Raw genomic sequence first — 18,373 nt, 5'->3', positions numbered from 1 at the left:
ATGGGAGTTAAAGTGAGAGTTTGAACCAGAGCTCTACAGTTTACACAATCCACCCCCTCCCATAGCCAAAGACTCTTACACCTCACTGCCTCCCCAGAGCTCATGGAAACCCATGTCCTTGGTTACTGATTCAAGGTTCACGATGCCCAATGCTTCCAAACACCAGAGTTTGGAGTAAGGAAAGGTTTACTGGTGGAGATGGCACCATCTGGAGAAGGTGGAGTGGTGGGGGGGGCTTAATGCTTCTTCAAATCTGTTGTGAGGGAGCCCGGAATTCAGGCTTCTGTTATGCCGAGGGAAGAGAGAAGGGACTGTCAAGAAGTATTTGGTCCTAGTGCCAGCATGGCTCCAAGGAAGAAAGGAAATCTCTTTGTTCATTGCTGTTGACCCCTGCTGATCTGCAGATCTTAGCCAAAACCTCAAGCTTCGGGCTGAATTCTCTAATAATTAGCATATCTATAGTGGGAACTATCTGTGTGGAGGCCCTGGGACGGCACAAATGCAAGCTAGAGTGAGGATAGAATGGAGAGTAACAGGATGTGGGTGTGTCCAGTTTTGTTGGTGCATGGAGGGTTCGGGATGAAGCAAGGGCTGGACATCCGGGTCCTTCCCCACTTGCGCAGGTCCAGCCATGGCCCAAGCAACCACTAAGAATGATTCCCAGTTCCTTCTTAGTATGACGTTTGTTAGTGGGCCCTCTACATCCCCATCTCTTGGGGCCTGATGGTGTTGGTCCAAAAGTGACAGTGCGATTTCACCATAAACAGCCAAGAAAAGATGTAGCGATTCCATCAGAGTCATACCGTGGGCTTTTCACTTTCCACAGACACCTCTTAACTCATGTTTGGAAGCTGATCCACCCTTCGATGCAGGGAGCTTCAGCAATTTGTCCTATTCAAATAAATGTCAACACCATGACCCACCTCAGGTGTCACTAACAGTAAACGTGGATGGCTTCGATGAGGCTGAGATCCCGACCGAGGAGAAAGTGGGTTACAAGGTACTCGGGAAGTTTGAGCAGCCGTGTGATCTCCACTTAACAGAGATTAAAGCTCAGACTCCAAATAACCAACGCGCATAGCATGGGACTGGTGCACTTGAGTCCTCTCAAGTCCATTCAAGCACGGTGGTATTTTGACTTCCCTCCCCCGTATCTGTACTTGCAGCCTTTACAGAAGCATGCCCAGGGACACTAGATTAGCGCTGGCTGATAAAGGAACAATGAGCCCTTCTGTAGCTTGTTCTTAGGGAGAGTACCCCCCACCATAAGACACGAGCAGGCAGACATAAGCACAAGCTGACTCCATCCCCAAGACTCCCCTCCAGGGGACATGAGAAGGGCAGAGGTGCGCACTCAGGGGCTCCCACTACTCCTGGTTTCAGGTGGGAAGACGCCTCTCGTGTTCAGTCACAAGGCTTCTGCATTCTGGGGGCTGTAAGATGCTCCCTCTGTCCTTTAAGAGGCAAAGGCTGTTCCCCCCCCCTTCCCTGATTCCCCTCTACACAGCTCCAGTCTACTCAGGGCGTCCTGAGTGATGACACCATGCTGGCCTTGTATGTCGGGGGATGAGCCACAGACAGAGCACCATCCTGGCAGAGATGCCAGTGTTAGTGCTGATACAATCAGCCCACAGTGTGCTGGAAGGTTGGACCCTCTGAGTCCCTCACTCACTCAATCCATTCATTCAGTGGAATCAGCTGAGCACCTGCTGCATGTGCATTGGCTCACAGGGCAATGGGATGTCCAGTGCGAGGACCCAAGGCATGGAAGCACCCACAGCTTTAAGGGGCATTCCCACACAGGAGCAGTCCCCGTGCCGTATGGTGCAAGAGGTAAAAATCCTGATAAATAGATAAGTGGTAGTTAAGATGACCACGTTCAAGGTCTTGATGGAGTCCTCACTGTCTACCATAACCATCTCTTCACTCATCTTTGCCCCGGTACCTTATGAATTAGGAAACCCAACCCAGGGATGATTCTAGACTCCCAATAAGTGTTTAAAGAATGGGTGAATGGCCCTGGTCAGTTGGCTCAGCGGTACAGTATCAGCCCGGCGTGTGGATGTCCCGGGTTCAATTTCCAGTCAGGGTACATAGGACAGGCAACCTCCCACAAAGCTCTCTGTCTCTCTCCCTCTCCCTCTCCTGCAGCCATGGCTTGATTGATTTGAGCACGTTGGCCCCTGGCACTGAGGATACCTCCATTGAACCTCTGCCTCAGGAGCTTAAAATAGCTTGGTTGTGAGTGGCCCCAGATGGGCACAGTGTCTGCCCCAGACAGGTTTGCCAGGTGGATTCAGGTCAGGGTACATGCTGAGTCTCTGTATCCTCTACTCCCACTTAAAAAAAAGAAGAGTGAATGAATGAATGAGATTGTTTCAGGGGGGCCTCTGAGCAAAGATACAGTTTTGTTAAGATTGGATGGGCAGCAGGTCTCCTTCCTTCCTGTGGTGCAAGACAATGAGGCCCCTCTTAGATGTGTTCTTCACGTCAACGCCCAGACATCCCGTTCCTCCCAGTCCTTAGTGCCCTTGCGCCACACCCCTCCCCCTTTCCCAGAGCTCACATCGGTGAGCGCTCTGCTCTGGATGCTGACTCTCTGGATGGCACACTCAGTACTCCTCGGTTCTTGGATACAAAATTAATTAAAGCCTTTCATTATGGCACAGTGTTTCCTAACGTCCTCACTCTCTCACAGCTGGGTTGCATTCTGTGAACGAATGAACGAAGTTCAATAGCAATCTCTAAGACTTGCAGAAACATTTAATAAAGTTGGCTCTTTTTCCCAATGTATCTTCAAAAATGAAACAATGCCAGCAATGGCCTTTTTGCTCCCATTTGGAAGCGTTTCCCTGAACTGTATGCTGTTGTTGTTTTTATTGAGGAAAGATCTGTGGGAGGTGGGGGACAGCAGCTCAGAGCGCCTGCATCTAAGAGGAAGAGACACGCACAGGTTTTTAAAGGACGCAACGTCCAGTGGAGTGAGGAGCCCCGCACAGCCTGGCGAGCCCCTGGGTTGGCTCTGGAGTCTGAATTAAAAGACAAAGTATAAGTGGTTGCCTTGGTAGACAGTTTTCAGTCCTGAGCGAGCGTGCTTCTGAGCGGCAGTCCACGCTGCCCCTGCGGGTGCCAGGCCGACCCACGCCGCGCCACACAGTGGCAGGTGTGACTGCGAATTTTCGCGCTTCCTCTCAGAGAGGGTTCTCTCCAGGTCTGGGGAGAACACCGCAGTGCTTCGCGTCCCTCCCCAGCAGAAACCCTGTGTCGTTTAGCTGGACTGGAACTTGTTAGAAGCTGGTGGGAAATCCGAGCAGGAACCTGACCTCCCGTGGACTGAGTTGGGGCACCTAACAGGTGCCGTGTGTCCATAGAGTCTGCCGATGCGGAAAACGTGTCACCTGCATCGTCAGACCCCATTCTGTTCCATCTACTGCACAATCCTACTAAGTACAGCTGCCAACTCCTGGGCTTCAGCCTCCCACACCCGCCTCCCGGAAGTAGGGAGGAGGCCAGAACCGGCGACATTCCCTTGGGGCGCGGGGCCAGACAGAATCCACAGTAAATTACTTCGGAGAGGAGCTGCCGTTCTGCTTTGCAGAGGCAAGCGCTCGCGAGCCCACGGCCGGTCTGGAGATGCTCCAGCTGGCTCCGCGGGAGCCGCCCCCAGGCCTGGCCTGACTCTGTGCAGTCACAACAGCGAAGGGTGTGCTCCCGGCATCTCGTAGGTCGAGGCCAGGGACGCTGGGAAACACCCTACAACGTACAGGACAGTCCCGTAACACAGAATTACCAGCCCCAAATGACAATATTGTCAAATTGTCATTTAGTCACTTTACTGAGGACATCCGGAGTTGTGGAAAAGAGTCGTGTCACTCAGCCACCTGCCACCCCACCAGCCCCTTCCCCACCTCTCCGCACCCTCATCTCGCCCCATCCCCCTTGACCTCATGAGAGGTGGGCTCTTAGCTGTATCTCTTCACTGAGCATCATCTGTCCCGGGCTGAAATCTTCCCCAGAACAGGCCTCGTGTAAACCAATACGGGGACAGACGCCCCCCCACTCCTGTAAATACATGTCAAGGTTATATTTCATTCAGATATGGAACATGTCCAATTAGCCATTGGGTGGTGTAAAATGCTAATTCAATATTACTGTATTTGAATAATCTAGAATAATAGATCCCACCCAAATGAGTCATAAATCGTCAAGAACTACATTATGTCACAGCTGGTTGGCTGAGTAGATTATAAACTTAGATGATGATATTGCTCCATTACGATGTTAATTTAGCCAGGAAATAAAAAATACCAGTGGGGTTCAGCTAATTGGCCCCGACACCCGGACAGGGGTCTGAACCAGAGGCCGGGGGTGTTGTGGTCAAGCCTGTCTAACAAACGGCGACCTCGGGGTACCCTTACGCCATTTCTCTGTCGTGGATATCGGTGTGATCCTTAATTTGCAGACAGTTGAACACAGGCTCAGAATAGGGAAATCACAGTTTGTGTAGCAGTTCATAAGATGTCACCGGCATAAAATGAAATATTTTTAAAAAGTTTAAAAACAGATAGAAAGAATATATTTCACATGAAAAAAAAAAAAGACTGAGTTTATGACTTGAATTTGGAGTCACCCTGGAATGACCGGCGTTTTTCTTTCCACTAGCTGGACGGGCACCTCCCTGACACATCCAGTCGTCCTTGTGACGCCCTTGGAAGACGGCGAGCTGAACTCCGCAGCCTCATCCCGGCCTGGGCTGTCCCCGTGGTCTGGACTGAAGCCCCGTCCCACCTGCGATGTCCCCACTGAGACGTCGTAGTGTGGTGACTCGCATCTTGGGCCACACCCTCTGCAGGCAGCCACAGCCCCGTGCCCTGGCTGCATCTGCCCTCACACATCTCCTGGCCCCCTCTCTCTGAGCCCCCCACCTTCCTCCCTGCCCGTGAGCCCCTCTGTGCGGAACTTCCTGCCCGGGGTCTCGCAGGCAGTCCTCTTCATTATCCCGCACCAAGACCACCGAGACCACACAGGCTCTCCAGCGCCGGCCCCGCTGGGGACACAGGCCCACTGGATGCAGACACCCACACAGAGTGGAGCCACGCCCATGCCGTCAGGGCAGGAGGGTCACCTCTCAAGACATTCCCAATTCTCTGTCGGTTCCTGGTGTCCGTCCCAGGCCTGACCCTCCAGGCCACTCACCGGTCCTGAGGCATGAATGCAGGCCCCTCCCTCATCCTCCATTCAGTCCCCACGGTCCGCGCTGTCAGGAAAGCACCTGCCTCTCAGTTCCCCGGAGAAGCAGAGGCGTCAGAGAGGACTTCACTCCATCTGTTGCCTCGCTGGCGCCCCGTGGGCTCTGCCTCCTCGAAGTTGCATCCTCCCTGGCCTCAGTGGACCCCATCTTGCCTCCGCATCCCATCCTCTTCTCCATCCCTGATTCCACCGCACTCAGTCCCACCCAGACGTCCTCCTGCAGTTCCCTGGGGAAGGTCTTGGCCAACTCCCCCCTGGTGAGCGCCATACCTCCTACTTCCTCTCTGTCCTCCAGACCACTCATTCTTGAGAGGGTCCAGGCTCAGACTCGGAGGTCAGACTACCTGTCTTCAAACCCAGCTCAACGATTCTCCCACCTGGTGACTTTGGGCAAGTTGCCGACCCTCCCAGAGCTGTAAAGAGCTCACCCAGTAAACAGCTGGTGACAGCAGCAGCACAGCCCCACGGGTGCTGTGAATGTTGAATGCTGGACGCCCTGGTTGGTGGGCTCAGTGGTAGAGTGTCAGCCCGGTGTATGGAAGTCGTGGATTGGATTCCTGGTCAGGGCACACAGGAGAAGCGCCCATCTGCTTCTCCACCCCTCCCCCTCTCCTTCCTCTCTGTCTTTCTCTTCCCCTCCTGCAGCCAAGGCTCCATGGGAGCAAAGTTGGCCCCAAGTGCTGAGGATGGCTCCATGGCCTCTGCCTCAGGCACTAGAATGGCTCTGGTTGCAACAGAGCAACGCCCCAGACGGGCAGAGCATCACCTCCTGGTGGGCATCCCGGGTGGGTCCCGGTTGGGTGCATGCGGGAGTCTGTCTGCCTCCCCGCTTCTCACTTCGGAAAAATACAAAAAAAAAAAATAAAAAAAATTGAATGCCGGACCTTGGACAGCTCCAGCCAGGATTTATTTAATGAGCACTCAGTGCGTGTCCATTATGCACCCCCCCACAGGGGAGGCTGCGGGGTGGGGTGGGGGGGGACAGTCTCCACCTTCAAAAGAACTTCCTGTCATTAGTCTGTTTAAAAGCCCGGCTGATAAGCAGCATCCTCGATGTTTCCCTCCTTCAGAAAAGCCTTCATCCTCTGCTTTCCAGATCTTCAAAGTCTCGCTCCATTTTCTGTTCTGAACAGAATGGGGGTTCTCCACGTTTTCAAAGGTGCATTTGATCTCTTTTTTTTTAATTCTTTTCAAATGCACATTAAATTTTTATCTTCAAGTCAGTTTCCTGATGAACAAAGGGCTCCTCCTCCCCCGAGGAGGACGGAGAATATCTGGGGACGATCGGGGTCCTGGGGAGAGTCGGGGGAGCGCTCAGGCGCAGAAGAGATCCAGCCATGTTGACATCCCAGGGAATTCGAGTGCAGTGGGGACTCGGCCGCCAGGTGGTGACACGTCCTGCCCCCCTACGTGGGGGGAGTGGAGCGTGTGCAGGGAAGAGGGCTGGCTTTCATTCTGCACCCACGGGAATATAAATGCGGTTGTTATATTGCCCGGTGTTCCTTCATGTGTGACTGTCTCGGACACGTCCTCTCTGCTGCTGCACCCCTCCTTCCATCACCGTGGCTCTTTCCCACCTTTTCCAGGTCCTCTCTTTGTGTTTGTTTCTCCGGTCCCCCCTGACGGGCGGGAGTGCTCACCTAACGGTCCAGGGGCGCCTGGGAAGAGCGGGGGCTGGCGCTGGCTGCCGCCCAGCTCCAAGCCGAGGACCCCAACTGCGGCTGCCCACCATGCTTCCTGAGGCCACGCTCCACCCCGCCGGCATCACTCGTCAGACACCTGGTCCCCCTTCTCGGGGCACCACGGTCCTCGTGCGCTGGCCTCCCTATGACAAAGGTGCAGTTATTCATCCCACATTTAAAAAAAATGGTTAGGAAGATGAAGTCCGTTAGGTCCCGGTCCAGACAGACCGCATAGATTTCATGTTTGAGATCCCTCAGGGTGTGCAACATGAAGAAATACCAGAAAACATGACCAAAAAATGTTCTAAAGACTGACATTTTAATAATCCACACTTCCTGATAAGTTAGCCCTAAAATGCAACGTACGCATGCTCTTTATGAGATATATTCGAGTTGCACATTTGACAGACCAGCAGGTGCCCACCGTCTCTGTCCAGCAGGCGCCCACCGTCTCTGTCCAGCAGGCGCCCACCGTCTCTGTCCAGCAGGTGCCCACCGTCTCTGTCCAGCAGGCACCGGCGACCTTTGTTTGAGGGTTCCTCACACGCAGACCCCGTCTGTGCTCGGACCACTTCCTCGTGGGAGAAGAGGGAAGAGAAGTGCGTCTCGTGCCCAGAAGAGAGGCGGCCTGGCAGGGCCACTGTGCCTGGCAGCAGCAGGTCCTAGGGCAGTGGTCGGCCAACTGATTAGTCAACAGAGCCAAAGATCACCAGTACAACAACTGAAATTTCTTTTGAGAGCCAAATATTTTAAACTTAAACTATATAGGCAGGTACATTTCTTATCAAGGTAGTGACCGCACGTGGTATTTTGTGGAAGAGCCACACTCAAGAGGCCAAAGAGCCGCATGTGGCTCGTGAGCTGCAGTTTGCCGACCAGGGTCCTAAGGCATGGCTGACCTCCCTGGCTGTGATGGAGGCATGTTCCAGCCCTCGCCCCCACCCAGGCGCTTCTGCCACGGGCTGAGGGTCCCACGCCTGTGCCCGCCAGGTGGACGCAGGTGCCCTCTCTCCTCCCTCCATTGTCTTCGTGTTTCCTACCAACACCCCTTCTTCTCCATCGCAATTCAACAGGCAGACGTGCGTTTTGCGAGCTGTAGATTGGGGAGAGGTGGAGAGGAGATTTAAACACATCTATTTTTCTCATAAAACATCATTTCAAAAATCCCATTAAAACCCCAAATAAAGAAGCCACGTCGCATGATCACAATTCCAAACATTCACCCAGACCTAATTATTTGTCAAGCCCTGCGTTAGAAGACCGTCGTGTGGTGCCTCACTTACCTCTGCCCGCTGTCCCGAGAGGTGGGGGTGATGGTGCCCTTCACCGTCAGGAGACTGAGGCTCGGAAGCACGTCCAAGGTCACGTGGACAGTCGGTGGGAGGGCAAGGTTAGGACACTGGTCACTGGTAGATGACCAGAGAGTTTCCTGCAAGGATGCTTGAAATTTCTTTGTTTCTTCTCATTTCCACAAGGGTCGCTCTCTTGAGCTCAAACCCGACTACGGCCCTATGGGAGCCGGGCCCTCCACCTTGTCCCCCTCCCTCTGCAATGTCACACGTGTGTGACTTGTGCTGGGCACCCGGGATCTGTCTTTACTGCAGACACACAACAATGCCAAGGCCGGGCATGGGCTCAGGAGCACGAGGCTTGCCCACAGGCAAGTCCTCTCACCCTCACTACGGCCCAGTCTTTGGATGTCACTTATTTCTGAGCCCAGGCACGCTTGTCTGTGAAACGTAGCTGCAAGGCGCATTAACTGCATAACCTTGTGCTTGCAACCATGCTAACAGACGGGACACTGGCTTACAGACACTGGTCACTGTCAGCGGGAAGTGCCATTAGTGTACACCCGGCCTCGAGCTGGACACTGTGTGGATGAGACTGCAGCCCATCCCCACAGCTGACCTGGAAGAGGTCATCACCACACCTGTGTCTACAAGTGAGACAAGTGTCATCAGAGTGGGAGAAGTGCCTGCTCGCCCTGCAGACCTGTGCCGGCCGCGGCCACATCTGAGTCAGGGCCACCCCACACTGAAGGCCGAGCTCATCACCGGGTTCACCTGAGTGATTGGGAATGGCAGGAAGCTCTGTTGTTTCTTTCAAGCCGCATTGTGACCTAGGGCCCATTGAGGGCACAGGTCGTGGTTCCTATTGCAGGGAAGTCCCAGGAAAAGAAACTCCGCTACCTCTTCCTGCCGAGACAGCTCAGGACTCAGGGGCGCCCCCTTTACCAAGTGACAGGGAGGTGGGTGGCGAGGCTGGACCCGCCTCTCCGCTGCCCCACGAAGGCCTCTCCTGTCTGCTGCAGGCGGCACCGGGAGGGCCGGGGACAGAGCCCACACAGCACGCGGTGGCTGCTCAGGTCACCAGGACTGGACTGCCCACGGTTACAAAGCTGGACAAACCTGACTTACCACTTTCAAAGATTCTATCATATTCTCTCATATTCTGTCAATTCTCTTAGCTGCTATATTTTCTAGATCTGCCCTAATAGCTGAAGCCCTAAGTCTGTAGGCTTCTGCAAATGTGTTTATCTCCACATGCAAACACAGCCCTCGTTTTGTTCACAAAGGCCAAGTGCAGCCCGGAGAGAGGGATTTATGAGGACTTTGATAACAAGCAGGGAAACTTCTAATGTGGTTTTCAATGAAATCTGATATGGTACGTCTGAATTTATGCCAGTTGAAAATACTAGATATGAAAAAAAAAACACATGTCTTTGAAGTAAAATACCTTTTATCTCTGGGTTCAGTCGAAAGCCTAATAGAAAATAATAAAAAAGAAGAAAAGAGAAGAACGTGCCAAATGTGGGGCTGGTGCACCTCATTAGATTGAACTACCAGGGCTGTGTTGGCAGCGTGAAATAATCAGCTTCATCGGGAGGGGGCGGGAAGGCACCGGGAGAGCTGTGTGCGTGAGTTCCGGGTCTCTTCCAGGTGAACCTCGGTCTTCACGCACTTCTCCGACCCTTCTGCGGGTGCCGACCTGATCTCTTCTTTCTTTAGATTGCTTTGAAGTGCCCTGAGCAACGGAAAGGTCGCCCGCCTCCGAAGATGGTGACTGGGTCGCCTGTGACCTCCGGACCCTGCTTACCCTGCTGAGATGGCGTTCTCAGCGCCAGGTGGCCTTTCCCAGCCATCCCGTGGCGCCCACATGCAGCTGTTTCACGGCTCCCACACGTGTGTGCCTGTGGAGTGTGTGGCGTGCAGAGATATCTACAGATGTGTGATCTTGGACCCTTTGTATCGGGGCCACCAATGGGATCCAGCCTGCAGCCTCCAAGTACTCCTGATAAAATAGCTGCTTCTGACAAAAGGCCGGCAATTCAATAGCCAAAAAAACAAACACACACACACATACAAAATAAATAAATAACTCAATGGGCAGAGCACCTGAGCGGACATTTCATCAATGGAGATACACAGGTGACCACCAGGTACATGAAATAACGCCCCTGCCCGATGCTGGTGCATGTCATCCGGCTGCGAGAAAATCAGCGTCACACCGGAAGGACCAGAGCGTTTTCACTGTGGAAGGGGAAAAAAAAGCGCAAATCCTAGGACCATGACTTGCAAGCCTGTTTGTGATAGTTAAGTGTATTCAGGCATCCTTAATTCGTCCTCAACTCCAGATGATGTCCTAAAAGCGCCTGTGAGTTATGACTCAGCAGAGGTGCCTTCCCGTCCCGCCTGCGTGCCACGTCACCCGTCGAGGGGACGCACACACGCCTGGCTTCTTCCCCATCCCTCCCTCTCTGAGCCGGCTTCACGTGGGCACAGACTCCCCAAAGACACCTCGTTGCCTGTGGTATTAACACTAAACATGCAAAATGAGTGATGTTAAGCACGGCTTTCCAAAAAGCCCTTCTTCGTACCTAATTCTGCTCTAACTGTAAAATGCAAAATAGCATTTAACTGCTTTACGAGCCGCATGAGCCAAACAGATTTAAAGGCCGGCGTGACCCTCTTACAGGGGGGCCCACCTGGGGGCCTCGGTTCCCGCACACTGGATTTACTACACTCCTTCACACAAGGCGCAGTTTCTGATACCAGCTGTGTTTCCCCGTGTAGCTGCGAGTCTGGCCGTGTTCAACATTCTAAAGACCTGAACACAGACTACCTTGGAAATCACTCTTTCAGCCTCGAGGAATGGAGTGGGGACTCCCCACCCAGTGTCACCCCCTGCTCTAAAAGAGACAACAGCTTTCTTGAGGATTATCAACATGTGGGTCAGAGATTGGAGACTGGCAGTTTTCTGATAAACTTCCCCCTGCTGCTGCCCCCTAGAAGGTGTGCCATGCTTAGACCTAATCTTAGATAGCTACCGGCATTTTTAAAGATGACATTTCAGATAAACAGCCATCTTTCAGCCCCTCCACTGTTGTTAGAAGATTTGCTCACCCTCGGCCTGAATTTCTATTTGGCCGCAATTAAATGGGCCTGAGTAGGTACCCTCCCCACCCTACAGGGACCCCCCACTAACCAGTCCAGAGGGTTTCCACACCTCACACCTCCTCCCTTGCTTCTCACTCAGGTATTGTACCTCACTACCCCCATACAATTTTAAGTGATTTTTTCCCTGAGCAAGTAAAAGCGTTATCTCAATACATGAAGATTGCAGGTTCAATCCCCGGTCACAGAACGTACAAGAATCAACCAATGAATGCATAAGTAAGTGAAACAACAAGTTGATGTGTCTCTTCTCTCTCTCTCTCTCTCTCTCTCTCTCTCTCTCTCTCTCTCTCCCCTTTCCTCTTTCTCTAAAATCAATAAATAAAAAACAAATAAAAATAAGCCAATACCAGATTTTCAGTGACTGTGCCAGAACTGAGATGTAAGCTCACTAAACGCCAAGCCCAGTACAGCCGTTGCCTATAGAGTGATGCCCTCTGAAGAAGGCCTTGCACTCGGGCACCCCAAAGAGAGTGTGGTCTGAGGGGATAGGGCGTGCGAACATGAAAAGACTCGGGAAGCGCTAGCCCAAACCCCACAAGGTCTCGTCATGGCCCTTAGTGTCCTTTTAACACGTGGTCATTGGAGTTGATGTGCCTGGCTGAGGGTCCATCCAAAACATCTGGGCGGAGTGCACAGTTGTCATCGTGCAGCCAAACAAGAGGTCTTGAGTCCTGCTCCTGTGTCGTAGGAAGCTCCTGCCTCCCGAGTTCAAAGGCAGAGGCCCGATGTCGGTTCCCCCTGGGAGAGACCAGCTCACCGCCCACTGGGCTCCCGCTCCTGGCAGGTGTTGACAATGAGGTGAACACAACAGACCAGACACGCCCAGCTCCCTCAGGGAGGGCCTGGTCGCTAAAAAACCCGTCAATAAGTGAGTATTGTTCTTGCCTTCAGGGAACTGGAAAACGTCATGGCAGGAGGTGATCCCTCAACCGCTGAACCGGGACAGTGACACAGTAAGATTCAGCTGTGAAAACTTTTGAGTGGCGTCCTCCGGGTGCTGGTCACGAGAGGACGGCGGTGAGCGAGGAAGGAAGGCCAGTGTGGCATGGTGAGGTTTGGAGGGACAGCCCCATGACAGCAGGCAGCAGCCTCTGATAACCAACGGTCATACTGCTCTGTGTAAACGAATGTTGACACAAGAAACCACCAAAATTGTGCTCCATCGGTAGTCAGGTATTCACGGCAATGTCTAAGAAGAGACGAAGTCCGTTTCACTGAGATTACACTCTAGGCATTTTCGTTCACTCCTTTGTGGCTATGGGAGCGTTGCTTGTCTCACTGTGGGACTCACTGTCCTTTGGGAGACTCTTGGCATTGGCCACCCACCCCAAAGCCATCCTGCTCCTTCCCTGCCTTTCTTTCCTAGAGAGACCAGAAAGCAAAGCAACTTCCCCGCTGCCCTTGTGTCTGAGGGCAGGGGACCCAGTTTGAACCAATGTGACATCGCTGGAATTATCTTAGGGGAGGCAGCCCCATTTCGGACGGGAAGCAAAGCCGGGGGTGAAGAGGTCTGTTGGCACCATCCCCGTTTTGCCTCCTTGGAATAGGAGGTGTGAAGTGTGGGGCCGCAGCAACCATTGGGGACCATGTGACCGGAGTCGCCTGCTGTGGCCTTGTAGTCAGTCCAGAGATTGGCCCGCCAACTCTATCCTCCCTCTTCAAGACTGTTGGCCGTTTTGGATCTTTTGAATTTCTGTATAAATCTTAACAACCAGCTTGTCCATTTCCACAGAGACACCAGCCAGGGCTGTGAAAAGGATCGTGTTCAATGTTTACATCAGGTTGGGGGTATTATCATCATAATGTCAGTGAGTCTTTCTCTCCAGGAGCTCAGCACATCTCTCCACTGACTTAGGTCTTCCTTCAGTTTCTTCAGCCAAGTTCTCTCGTCGTCTCCATACTATTTGTTTGTGCTGCTTTTTAAAAAATTATTTCTGTTTTCTGTTTTCACTGCTGTTATAAATATATACAATGTCTCCCTCCTTCCATTTGAAGTTTACTTGTAGCTACTGTCGAGAAACACAATGGGTTTTTGTTTCTTAATCTTCCCTTCTGAATCCTCGCTGAACTCCCGTATCATTCATAATAGCCTTACACGCATTCCTCGGGATTCCGTGCCCCCGAGCTTGTGACATCCGCGTGTGGCTAGAGCTCTGCCTCTTCCTTTCCCGTCTTGATGTCTTCTGTTCCCTTTTCCCGACTAATTACCCTGGCAAGAGAATTAATTCCTCTCAACACTGTTCTGTGGTTTGCACAGGACGAGTTTTATGCTTCCTTTGTCACGTTTGCCTTGAGTGTTTGATTCTTTTCAGTGCCGTTGCAGTTGAACTGTTTGCTTAATTTAATTCATGTATTATTCATTCTCGGTGTAGAGAAATACGACGGATTATTTATTTATTTTTTTGGTATATTCATCTTATCTCCTGCAAGCTGGCCGCGTTACGAACTCTTTTATTAGTTCTGAGAGGTTTTTGTCTCTTTGAAATGAATTTCTTAACGTTTTCTAAACACAAGATCAGGCCATCTGCAGCAGCGGCACCCGCCTCCTCCTTTTGAATCTGGACGCCTCGTGTTTCATTTTCTCGCCTAATTGCCTGAGCTGAACCCCCCAGTACGGCGCTGAGAGGAGCCCGTCAGGAGGGGGACATCTGTGTCTTTCATGGTGTCCAGAAGAAGCAGCACGCTGCGCTCTACCGAGCTGGATCGTTGACGGTGTGGGGTGTTTGCAGATTCCGTTTCTCGGGCCTCAGAAACTCACTTGTACTCTTATTTCGTTAATTCTGGGGGTTTTTTTGTTTTGTTTTGGTTTTTTCATCATGCTAGGGTGTGGAATTTCATGAACTATTTTCTGAGTCTACTGAGGTAATCGCCTTTGCTCTGTCGATACAGGGTACCATCCCCACTGGGCGGCATCGCGGAGGTCAGGTCCACTGGGTCACGTGTGTGTTCCTTCTTTCCCATGTGTCCCCTTCATCAGCTGGCTGGGATGCCCCAGAGGGTCCCTGTATCCCCACTAATGAGAGATGCCGGTCTGTGGCTTGCCTTCCAGGTGAGAGATGTGCACAATGGTTGGCTCTGTGGAACCCTGGGCCCTGATGAATGAATGGATGGGGAAGTGCTTCCTCCTCCGGCAACTGGTTGGAAAGGTGAGTGTTAATTCTCCTGGAATATTTTGGGGAATTCTGTGAAGCCCTGTGGCCCGGGCTTCACTCTAGGAGAGATTTCAAAATGTGCAGTTCGGTCTCTGTAACCGACGTGGACGGGGGAGGGGGGGGTGTCTGCCCTGCCTGGTCCCCTCTTCTCAACGTGCTGTCCCAGCGCATGGACAGCGTCCCTGGGCTCAGCTGTCGCCTATTCCGAGTGCAGCTTGTGAAGAACAATGCCTAGGAGGTTCCCAAGACCTCCGGCGGGTGTGTCCTCATGCGCCACCGAGCCCCTGGACTCACTGGCCTTTCCACACGTCATCCCTAGCTTGTCGTCCCCTCCCACCCAGGACGCTCACCTGGGGAAACAGGTGACATGCTGTCATTTTAGTAGTGGATTTGTTTAAAAGAATGACCTAGAAACCAGACCCAGCATCACACTGGCATTGTGCCACCTGTCCTGACTGTGGCACATGTTATTATTAAACACCCCTCATCAGGGCCCTGGCCGGGTGGCTCAGTGGGTAAAGTGTCTACCCACTGCAGTAGAGGTCATGGGTTTGACCCCCAGTCAGAGCACGCACGAGAAGCAGCCAATGACATACAACTACATGGAGCAACTATGTGGGACAGCGAGTGGATGCTTCTGTGTCCCTCCCTCCCACCCTCCCTCCCTCCTTCCCTCCCTCCCTCCCTTCCTCTCTCTCTAATCCATGGGGGAAATATCCCTCAGCAGGTGGCTCAGCCGGGACGAAAGGGACACCCTTGCTCTCAGACTTGGCTTTGTGCTCACCAGCAGAGGTGGGTGCTGCCCCATCCCAGCCTGTCGGCTCTGAGGAGAAGGTGACAGTCACAGCACTGACCCCCCTTCCTCCTCTTCCTCCTCCTCCTCCTCCTCCTCACTCATGGACAGCCGAGGAGGGCTCGTCCTGTATTCCTAGGCCCTGCCGTGCTCGTGGGTGAAGCAAAGAACCAGTCCCCAAAGGAAAAGGAAGCGGCCCGTTAAGTTCCAAGCTTAGTTAAATGCATTTTGGGCAACCGTGCGCGGAGCTCAGTTGTGGGGGAAACTTGGAAATTTCCAACTAACAAGACAATGTTCAAAACCAACATATGAGACATTTGCAGAAAATTGGAAAGAATGCTCCCCAGCATGGGAAAGTCGTGAGCTGGCTTCAGTTAGTGCCTGGCAAGAAAAGCACCTGTACACCTGTTTCCTCTCTCCAGGTCATCAGCGTGAGGAGTATGACGTACATGCAGCGAACGCACCCATTTCAAGTCCAGGTGGCTGAGTCTGATGCCCCCGGGCCTGGGACTTGGGGTGCAGGTGTCCCCAGTGAATTACAGGACCCCCTTTTTCTCCCACCTCCTCCCTTATAGACTGAGCTGCCACACTTCAGAGAGAATGCAGGAACCAGGGATAACAGGGAGAAACCACCAAAGCAAGAGCTGACGCTTGGCCTCCCGGCTGGCCAGGCGGTGGGAGCTTCGAGCCTTGACTTAGTAGCTTGAACGGGGTCGTAATAAAGCCCTGACCTGCTCCGTCACATCAGACGGCTCAGGGTTTCCGAAGAGTGACACTGGTGAGAGCGGATGAAGCCATTGTCCTCGTTAATCCTGTCCAAGCTCACGGCAGTAGTTTCAAATGCCTGCCGTTGAAGAGGGCAGCACCGTGGACGCGCCATCAGCCCGATGCCAGAGCGTGGCCCCTCAGATCCCATCACCGCCACTCACCGCGTGGACCCGAAACCAGAAGTGTCTTCAGGGAGGCAGTAAAAGCCGTACTCTAGAAATAGAATAAAATGCATTCTAGTATTTTAACATGTACCCATGTTTGAAATGCAAATATAAAAGTAGCAAAGAATTCGTGCTGATAAATGACAGACAGTAATTTACAATAACCCTGTATCATTACAACGTCAACGTTCACCAGCTTCCCAGTCTTCAGAAGGCGGGAGCCAATTTCTATGAACGGAAATAACAAAGCCTTTCGAAGTATTTTTGGGTTTGAGGGAAATTTTTTTTTTACTTTGGTTCCATTTTTTTGTGCACAAAATTTCGTCCCCTGATGATTAAGGCCTTTTGTGATGTGTGCATTAGCCCCACACTGGAATCCTTTCATGCACACTATTATACTCATTTCAGGGGTACAGCATAGCGATTAGACTTTTATATAACTTACCAAGTGGTCACCCCAGTAAGTCTAGGACCTGTCCGTTATTAACAATATTATCCACTAGATGCCCAACACCGTTACGAAACACTGAATCGAAATATACATGCACCCCTACGTTCATTCCAGCACTGCATACAGTAGCAAAGATATGAAAGCAATCTAGGCCTAAAGTGTCCCCCAGTAGACAACTGAATAAAGACGAGGTGGTGCATGGATACAATGGAATGCTACTCGGCCATTAAAAAAGATTGAAATCTCACCATTTGCAACCAGCATGGATGGGCCTAGAGGGTATTGTGCTCAGTGAAATGAGTCAGACGGAGAAAGACAAGTACCATATGATTCCACCTGTACATGCAATCTAAACACTAAACTACGATAAACAAAACAGAAACCAACCCTTGCAAGTCAAGTCGGCCTCGTTGGACATGTGGTCTGGGTCTGTGCTGCCCAAGCTGAGAGCTAGACTGCAGAGCAAACACCGTGTCTTCCCTTTCCTCAGAGGCCCGTGGTCCGTTTCCAGAGTGGACACCTGTCAGCACCCTGATGGGTACCCTGGAAACCAATACAAGATAGCACTGAGAGGAAACTGTAGGTGAAAAATTAAATCCCCCCCTCCATGTATATGTATGTGTATGTGTATGTGTATGTGTATGTGTATGTGTATATGTATATGTATATGTATGTGTATGTGTATGTGTATATGTATATGTATATGTATATGTATATGTAGATAAATACGTATAAAAGTCCGAGTGGGGTGTGCCGAATGAAGAAGAGGTATCCTTCAAGCGATGAGCCCGCGGGGTTGGGATCAGATAGGTCAGGAGAGGTTCTGTTTATTGCCACTTGTTATTTAGGAGACTTTGAGTGAGGTCTCAACTCTCCAAGACCTCGGGTGTCCACATTAGCAGAAGGGACATCGAAATGTCAATAATGACCTGCCTAATTCAGTCAAATCAGAGTAAAAAATAGCCGTGCCTGATTGAGAATTTCTCCAAGTGCTAATTCCCTCTCCAGTCATCCTTTCTCTCCAGAGGATGGAACTTGCTTCCTAAGAAATGGCCTGTTTATACCTCCTCTGCGTCACCCGTAAAGGCACTTTCTCCCTTCCTGGCTCTCCGGAGGATGGGCCCACGTCAGGGGTCCCTGTGAGCCTGCTCCGCCTCATTTCCACACCTCAAAACCTGGGGTATTGTTCCCCAGAGGATGCTCCCTCAAGGTGGACAGAAGTGTGGACTGTCTGGGTAGCCACAGATCTCACTGCGTCAGAATGATTATGCTTCGGGACACATGACTCGCTGACTCCAATGTCGTCAGCCTCTGGGCTTGGCTCTGGAATACCTGTTAGAAATGCGTATGTTTGCTACTCGTACCCTTGACGCTACCCTGGCAGATGACAGCCCATACCTAGAAAAACACAGCAGGGATGGGACAGTGTTCGCAAGAGGACTCAGTGCATGATGCCAGCAACACTGACGCAGTCTGCCCTGTCGGGGCACCGGGTCCTCCCTTGGGGACAGGTTTTGCGTGCGAAGCAGGGCTCTCTGCACGCTGCAGCATAAATAAAGGGCATGGCCCTTCCAACAGAGAAATCAATTCCTCAGACGCGGAAGGTGACCCGGGAAAGTGACTTGAGACTAGCAGTAACGGAAGAGCTGCGTGGAG

At 52.0% G+C, this 18,373-nt stretch overlaps 1 protein-coding gene and 1 long non-coding RNA gene across 3 annotated transcripts in view; one reads left to right on the top strand and one right to left on the bottom strand.

Moving 5' to 3' along the window:
* The window catches only part of LOC136323253 (uncharacterized), a 46,239-nt gene extending 40,133 nt beyond the window's left edge, over positions 1-6,106 (top strand). For both annotated transcript variants that reach the window (XR_010728950.1, XR_010728951.1), the window contains one exon: positions 4,663-6,106. This is a non-coding gene — a long non-coding RNA (uncharacterized lncRNA). The remainder of the gene's footprint in view (positions 1-4,662) is intronic.
* The window catches only part of TMEM132B (transmembrane protein 132B), a 608,028-nt gene that overhangs the window by 204,633 nt on the left and 385,022 nt on the right, over positions 1-18,373 (bottom strand). The window lies entirely within an intron of this gene.

The sequence above is a fragment of the Saccopteryx bilineata genome, chromosome 2 (genome assembly GCF_036850765.1).
Source record: "Saccopteryx bilineata isolate mSacBil1 chromosome 2, mSacBil1_pri_phased_curated, whole genome shotgun sequence".
In the NCBI taxonomy this organism is placed as follows: domain Eukaryota; kingdom Metazoa; phylum Chordata; class Mammalia; order Chiroptera; family Emballonuridae; genus Saccopteryx; species Saccopteryx bilineata.
The sequence above is the reverse complement of the archived record's forward strand: the minus strand, read 5'-3'. Positions and strand labels throughout refer to the sequence as shown.